This window comes from Camponotus vicinus, unplaced genomic scaffold (assembly GCF_025532165.1).
Source record: "Camponotus vicinus isolate PSW18456_S1 unplaced genomic scaffold, iyCamVici1.0 SCAF_7, whole genome shotgun sequence".
Lineage (NCBI taxonomy): Eukaryota > Metazoa > Arthropoda > Insecta > Hymenoptera > Formicidae > Camponotus > Camponotus vicinus.
Genome location: NW_028141979.1, coordinates 17,456,611 through 17,464,988, shown reverse-complemented (window position 1 = coordinate 17,464,988; position 8,378 = coordinate 17,456,611).

Sequence of the window (8,378 nt, the reverse complement as noted above, 5' to 3'; positions counted from 1 at the left end):
CTATACACATATATTAATCAATGCTTAGAAATTCCTAAAACTTAAATTTAATTATTAAAAACTTCTTCAATAGACAATGAAATAAACAAATCAAAATTGTGCCAAAGAGAAAAACTATAATTTAGCAAATAAATCAAAATTAATCAAAGAATAAAATAAATATTATAACTGACCCTTCTTCGAAATTTTTTTCGTTATTTGAATATCCTCAAATACTGATAATTTTTTATATTAAGATTTTCATGGGCTAGAGATATTCAAATTCAATGACTTGACAATCTGTCAGTAGTCAATTTTAGATCCCAATTGTTGAGCCCAACTTTTATCTATGGTATATCTCAGTGAATATATTTAGGTAAAAAAAAATTAGTTAGAAAATTCATACAATTCATACAACAAAAGGATCTTTTTCTAAAATATAATTACCGAAGACTAGAGGAAAATAATATTTTTTCTAAAGCAATCAATACATATAATAAACAGATTAATAAATTTAAATAAACAAGAATTTCGAAACTGAAATACAAAACTGATTGATTAATTACTGTGTAATTACAGGTCTACAAGGTTTTGTTGTTGGGCAGCTGGGGGTCATTTCCGAAGTAATTTTCGGCGTAGTATCCGAATCCGAGGTCAGAATTGGCCCATCACGTCAACTATAGTTGTGGATTTAGTTATACAGGGTTTAGCAAAAGTGTGGAAACCCCTTAATATTTCGAAAAATACGCATTTAAAAAAAAATGTTTCATACAAAAGTTATAGGGTTTTATGTGGCGCATTACACAGCAACATTATTATGACCTCGAATAGCGTTGTCAAGGTTATGTGAAGGTCACCTCCAACTTTTTAAATGGGACACCCTATATGCTTTTGCATATTCTTGTAGCTTATCTCGAGAGCTTTCCAAAACACTATAATTAAGTTAGTTTTCATTAAGTACTTTCCGAGTTATGAGGCTTGAAATCATTTCTTAATTTTACATAAACCATAAAATATCTAGTAAAATATTCATTTTTCGATTATCTTACCTTAATACTTTTATGTACAAAATAATGAGAGGAATCAATTGGTGTAAAGAAAAAACATAGTTGTTTTTAAGAAAAAATATGTAATTTGCAATTAACAATTCCATATTTTTTCTTAAAAACAACTGTATGTTTTCTTTACACCAATTGATTACTCTCATTATTTTGTACATAAAAGTATTAAGGTAAGATAATCGAAAAATGAATATTTTACAAGATATTTTATGGTTTATGTAAAATTAAGAAATGATTTCAAGCCTCATAACTCGGAAAGTACTTAATGAAAACTAACTTAATTATAGTGTTTTGGAAAGCTCTCGAGATAAGCTACAAGAATATGCAAAAGCATATAGGGTGTCCCATTTAAAAAGTTGGAGGTGACCTTCACATAACCTTGACAACGCTATTCGAGGTCATAATAATGTTGCTGTAATGCGCCACATAAAACCCTATAACTTTTGTATGAAACATTTTTTTTTTAAATGCGTATTTTTCGAAATATTAAGGGGTTTCCACACTTTTGCTAAACCCTGTATGATAGGTTTGGGGTCGATCTGAGATCAGATTCGTAATCAGCGACCCCAAAAACCCATATATACAGTTTTCAGTCCAGGTTTTCGGGTTTATAGTTCAGAGTTTACAGGTTTAATGTGAATGCTCATGAGGTTGTTGGGCTATAACGGCGCAGGGTTTGGAATTCATCATGTCATCTTAAAATGGCCGTAACTTTGCAAGGAAAAATCGTAGATGACCATTCGACAGCTCATTTTGAAGGGAAAGAGTAGTACTAAATGATGCAATTAGAAGAAAAGAGCTAAAAAATTTTGTGCGTCCTGTACATAACCTCAAAAGTAGCCCAAAAAGCCATTTTTCGAGTATATAACCTCAAATATCTCAAAATCCTGACGTGATGGGCCAATTCTGACCTCGGATTCGGATTCTACGCAGAAAATTACTTCGGAAATGACCCCCAGCTGCCCAACAACAATCATGACCCCATTTTTTGTAGACCTGTGTTATTATTATCATATATTTGAATTAATTATATTTAAAGATCTCATACTAGTTAAACAAGAAAAATAACTTACATTTTTCGTTAGCTTTCCATTGTTGGTTCCGAAAAATATTGAACTTGTTATATATAGAGTATTTAAATTTCAGAGTATTTAAAATTTCAGAAATAAAGATTATGGTTAATTGATTATTTTTTAAACTGATTTCTCATTGATTGCCAAACCAAGCCAATACCATATGTTAATATCTAATGATATATACTTGATAATGGTATATACCTAATAATATATATTAATAAAAAATGATTTATATTTAAAAAAATTAAAGTGAAATTTCACAAAAGATAATTTTCAAGTGTTAATTTTCTTTTTTAATTAATTAATCTTTTCAATTAACATTTTAGCTTTTTAAATTATTATTACATTATTTACACTTACACATCAATATATATTTTATAATATTAATTAACCATCTTTTTTTTGTCATATTTGTTTTTCATTTAAAAAGGATCAGAACCAACAATCGAAAACTCACGAAAAATATAAGTTATTTTTCTTTTCTAGCTAATATAAAGCCTCTAAATGAAATTTTAAAAAAATTATCAAATATTTAATTTCTAGCTAATTACTGAAAAATGTGATCGATTATTATCATCATGAAATTATTTAAAACAATTATAAATGCAGTAAAGGAAATGCAATATATTGATCATTGTATGGTAAAACTAGTAATTTTCTTTTAATCTTATCAATTCTCCACATTTGAAATACATTATTGTATTTTGCAATAAATTTAATATCAAATAATGAAGAAAAACATGGCTTTGAATAGAAATCTTTGTGTGGAATATACTTGATTCCTATTAAAAATATTTTATTTTGATATGAAGCAAAATTTAGTATTTCAACGATACTTGAATCATCCAATTCAACAAATCGATCAGCTACTTTTAAAATATTTAAGCAATAATTAATTGTCTTAAGTTTCCTGTACTGCGGAGAAGTGCAATTATTTATTAATGGACCATTAAGATGTTCCCGCAATAACGTTGTGGAATTATCATTTGCAGATTGTATTGGTTGCAAAAAATTATTATCCTCGCTAACTCTACACACAACTTGTTGCAGCTGCTGCGAATGCCTACGGATATACTTTTTTAACTTCTGCATATAATTTTCGAATGGAAAAGCGCTGAATTCATCGAGTGAACCAAATAGGCGCACACAATCACTTAAATGCAATAGACTATGTATGTTGTGCGAAATAAAATCGGGTCCATAAATTTCAATTGAATTCTTAATAAAATATTTGATTAGGTCTTCGGCATATGAAATATAATTCTCAAATTTTGTGTAGTGATTACTTATCAATATTGAGCTGGCTAAACTTAGCGTAAGAAAATTATTATACTCTTTCAATGGTATTACTTTCTTCAAAACTATTGGACCTGTATATAATACAAATAGTCTAAATTCGGTTGCCTTAAATCTTTTACATTCATTTATTGGCCGAGTTTTTCTTGCAAATTCACAAGAAATATATTTTCTTAAGACCTGAAGATTGTCGTTAATTTTATTAATACTCGAAGCACGTAATTTATGGGGAGGCCAAATATCCATCCATAACGCTTACAACATAACAACCTTTTTGTTGCACCCAATAGAAGATTATGCATATAATCTAAAGGTACATTATTAATCATATTATGATAAATAGGCAATATATTAAAAATGTCTTTGTGTTCTTTAAAACTCAGCGCGCCTGTTTTATCTTATGTCTGACTGTTCGTTTTAGTGAGTCTGCCTATCTAGGTTCAGTTTTTATGTTTATGTGTTTTCTCGCTACAGAGGCCGCTGTACTGTAATTCTTAGTTTTGTACGCCTGAACGACACAAGTCTAGTGTGTGTGTCGACTGTAATAAAGTACAGTTTTGCTTGAAGTGTTTATGTTCTATTTCAAAATTAGCCTGATAAGGAAGCGCTATTCTGTCAGGTTATGGGCCCAGACTGATAATAAGTGATTGTTCGGGCAAATAAGTGTGCAACCGCGAATCCTTTGTGACGCGTCGTATCGAACGGGATTTCTCTATCAGTCATGGCGGAACAGGACAGGTTCAAGGTCCCTTTGTTTGACGGGACGAACTTCGACAATTGGAAATTTCGCATGGAAACGTTATTAGAGGAACATGAACTACTCGAATACGTAAAAAAGGCGTATACGTCAATGGTCACCATTGAGGAAGCCGATAGTGCGGCAGTGCGTTCTGCAAAAGAGGGACAGTTGGAACAGTTCAAAAGGAATGATCGGAAGTGTAAATCGCAGATTGTGCAGCGGATTGCGGACAGCCATCTTGAATACGTGAAAGATGAAGATACAGCGCATGGAATCTGGACAGTTTTGTCGAACACCTTTGAACGGAAAGGCATAGCTAGCCAACTTAGACTCAGAAAATTACTTCTAACCATGAAATATTCGACGTCGGAAACAATGGGAGGTCACTTCCTGAAATTTGATAGGTTGATACGAGAGTTGCGCTCTACAGGGGCGAAGCTAGAGGACACGGACGTGGTGTGCCATCTACTGTTAACTATGCCTACGGAATATGACGTAGTGGTAACAGCGATCGAGACGTTATCGACCGACAAGCTGACTCTTAGTTTTGTGAAAAATCGTCTACTCGACGAAGAAGCGAAACGAAGCGGATCAGTCGAGGAAGCGCAGAACGATAGTAAAACTTCGACGGCGTTTGTGACTGCGGCAAATCACAGCAAGGCTAGTGGAAATAAACAACCGGCGTCAAAGCGTTTCCCGTATAAATGTTACAACTGTGGCCTGATTGGTCATAAAAGAACTGATTGCAAGAAGAAACCAAAGAAGAACAAAAACTCGGAGGTTGCAAATGTTGCAGCTGAAGCCAATACTGAAAGTGGTCCAAGCTACACTTTTTGTGCAGGAGAAGAAAACTTTGTTAATAACTCCGACTGGTATTTGGATTCTGGTGCGACGGAACACATGGCGAACGAACACGTTTGTCTGAATAATGTAAAACTGTTGCCTAAACCATTAAAAATAAAAGTGGCAAAATCCGGTCAAATTCTAACGGCGAAGGAAGTTGGCGAACTAAACGTACAGACTCTGGTGAATGGAGAAGTGAACTCAATCACGGTTAAAGAGGTTCTGTTGGTGCCGGGTTTGCAGTGTAGTCTCTTGTCAATCAGGAAGTTGGACATGAACAAATTTATTGTAAGTTTTGAAGACAGTAAGGGAGTGATTCGCAAAGGAAATACAGTCGTGGCAATTGCGTATCTGAAAGACAAACTGTATAAACTTGACTTTTGTGAGAAAATGGAAAGTGCCAATGTGTGTACGGTGTCAGAAGATGCGGAACTATGGCACAAGAGGTTGGGTCATATCAGTAACAACGGGCTGAAGAAGGTTTTGAACATCACTGATGGAATCAAGATCGACAAAGAAGATAAGGTTTCGAAGTTGTGTCAGTATTGTGTTGAGGGCAAGCAGACGAAGCTCCCTCATAAACAGGATCGGGTAAGAGCTAAACGTCCGTTACAGTTAATTCACAGCGATCTCTGTGGACCGATGGATACTACTTCATATGACGGAAAGAAATACGTATTGACCTTTATAGATGACTTCACGCATTTCACGGTAGCTTACACTTTGAGTTTGAAAAGTGAAGTACTTAGACACTTTAAAATGTTCAAGGCAATGGCTGAAGCGCACTTTAACAAAAAGGTGAGTCGTTTCAGATGCGATAACGGCCGAGAGTATATCTCCAACGAAACAAGAGAATATTTCGAGAGTAACGGTATACAATATGAATTTACAATCAGGTATACTCCACAGCAGAATGGGGTCGCAGAACGTATGAATAGGACGATTATAGAAAAGGTTCGATGTATGATACTTAATTCAAACACAAACAAACGGTTTTGGACGGAAGCGGTGTTGGCTGCTGTATACCTGATCAACCGTAGTCCAACATGTGCCTTGCAAGATAAAGTACCGGCAGAATTATGGTACGGTGAGCGACCAGATCTTCGGAAACTGAGGGTATTCGGAAGCATAGTTTATCTACACATTCCCAAGGAAATTGTGGGAGGAAAATTCGAGTCTCGCTCGAAGAAATGTCACATGATGGGATATTGTCCGAACGGATATCGATTGTGGTGTCCTGAGGACAATAAGCTACTCTTTGGTAGAGACGTCGTATTCGATGAAACGAAATTTAGTTTCGAAACTGACAACTTCTATGACAAAAGTCTGCCAAGTCAAGCGGAAACTGAAGATAATGAGAAGTTGCGGGATCAAGGCGGAGGAGCAGGAGTTCCAGAAACCAGCGACGATACTGGAAATCAAAGTGAAGTATCAACAAATGACCAATCCGATGAAAAGTCAGAAGCAACTCGACAGAAGGAAAAAGGCAGCAACACAGGTTATCGACGGAGTTCCAGAGTTAGAAGCAGGCCTAAACATCTGGATGATTATTGTGCTATGGCACTTAGCGCGGAAAGTTTTCTTGATGAAATTCCTGAAAATCTCAGCGAAATAGAAAATCGAGAGGACAAAGATCACTGGAAGAAGGCTGTACAAGATGAGATAGATTCATTACTGGAAAACGGAACGTGGGATCTTGTGGAATTGCCGCCTGGAAAGAGAGTGATCGATAACAGATGGATATTTAAAATTAAAAGAGACAAGAACGGAAATATCGAGCGTTATAAAGCACGTTTGGTGGTCAAAGGGTGTTCGCAACGAAAAGGTTTCGATTATTCAGAGACCTATGCACCAGTAGCTCGTTTAACCACGGTTCGAACTCTACTATCTGTTGTTAATCACGAAGTTTTATTGGCGAGTCAAATGGACGTCAAGAACGCGTTTCTTCATGGACACATCGAAGAAGAAATCTATATGAAGCAGCCAGAAGGTATCAATAACAATTCCAATCTTGTGTGCAAGTTAAACAAGTCCCTATATGGATTAAAACAGGCGCCACGCGCTTGGAACGCAAGATTTGATGAGTTTGTGAGAAGTCTAGGATTTAGAAGATCTGAAAATGACAGGTGTTTGTACATCCGTACGAATGGAAATTCCAAGATCTATCTGCTGCTGTATGTGGATGATATCATCATTGCTGGCAATAATGAAAAGGATTTACGTAAATTAAAGGCCTACCTGATGAACGAGTTCTCCATGAAAGACCTGGGAAAATTGCATAATTTTCTGGGTATTAAATTAGAAAGAACAAAAGCTGGAATGTTCTTGAGTCAATCAGCCTATATGAAGAATCTGTTATCTCGTTTTAAAATGGACGAATGTAAAGCAGCGAAGACGCCGATGGAAGTCAACCCGTGGAAGGAGCAAGACAACCTGAACAAGGAAAATTTGGAGTGCATCATCGAGAAGAAACCATATCGGGAGCTCATCGGATGCCTCATGTACCTGATGTTGACAACAAGGCCGGACTTGAGTGCATCAGTGAATTACTTCAGTCGCTTTCAGAGTAATGCCACTGATCTGCACTGGAATGGTTTGAAACGAATTTTACGTTACATAAGAGGCACTCTCAACTATGGTCTCTTCTATCGACGGTCTGGAAGCGGAAACGACGCAGCACTGATGGGATATGCTGACGCGGACTGGGCAGGAGATGCAGATCGAAAATCGACGTCAGGGTTCCTGTTTCGGGTATACAACGCTACAGTGTTATGGGCAACGCGTAAACAAACCACTGTAGCCCTGTCTTCTACAGAGGCGGAGTACGTGGCACTGGCGAGTGCTGCAACAGAGCTGGTTTGGCTGCAAAATTTATTGCGTGATTTTGGTGTAATGTTTGATGGTCCCACCGTAATTTTTGAAGACAATCAATCTTGCATTCATTTGCTTGATAAATGGGAACATCGTAGACTCAAACATATAGACGTAAAGTATAATTTTATTAGAGAACTGTTTGATAATAAAGTGATTGATGTAAAGTATGTTCCGTCCAAAGAACAAGTTGCGGATATTTTTACGAAAGGTTTGACTGGTGAGCTCTTTATAAAATTGCGTGAATCTCTTGGTATTACGGAAATGTAAATAAGAAAAATAGACATTTTTGTTTTGTTTAAAATGTTTATGTAGGTACGACATTTTCGTGTTATATTGAGGCGGAGTGATAAATAGGCAATATATTAAAAATGTCTTTGTGTTCTTTAAAACTCAGCGCGCCTGTTTTATCTTATGTCTGACTGTTCGTTTTAGTGAGTCTGCCTATCTAGGTTCAGTTTTTATGTTTATGTGTTTTCTCGCTACAGAGGCCGCTGTACTGTAATTCTTAGT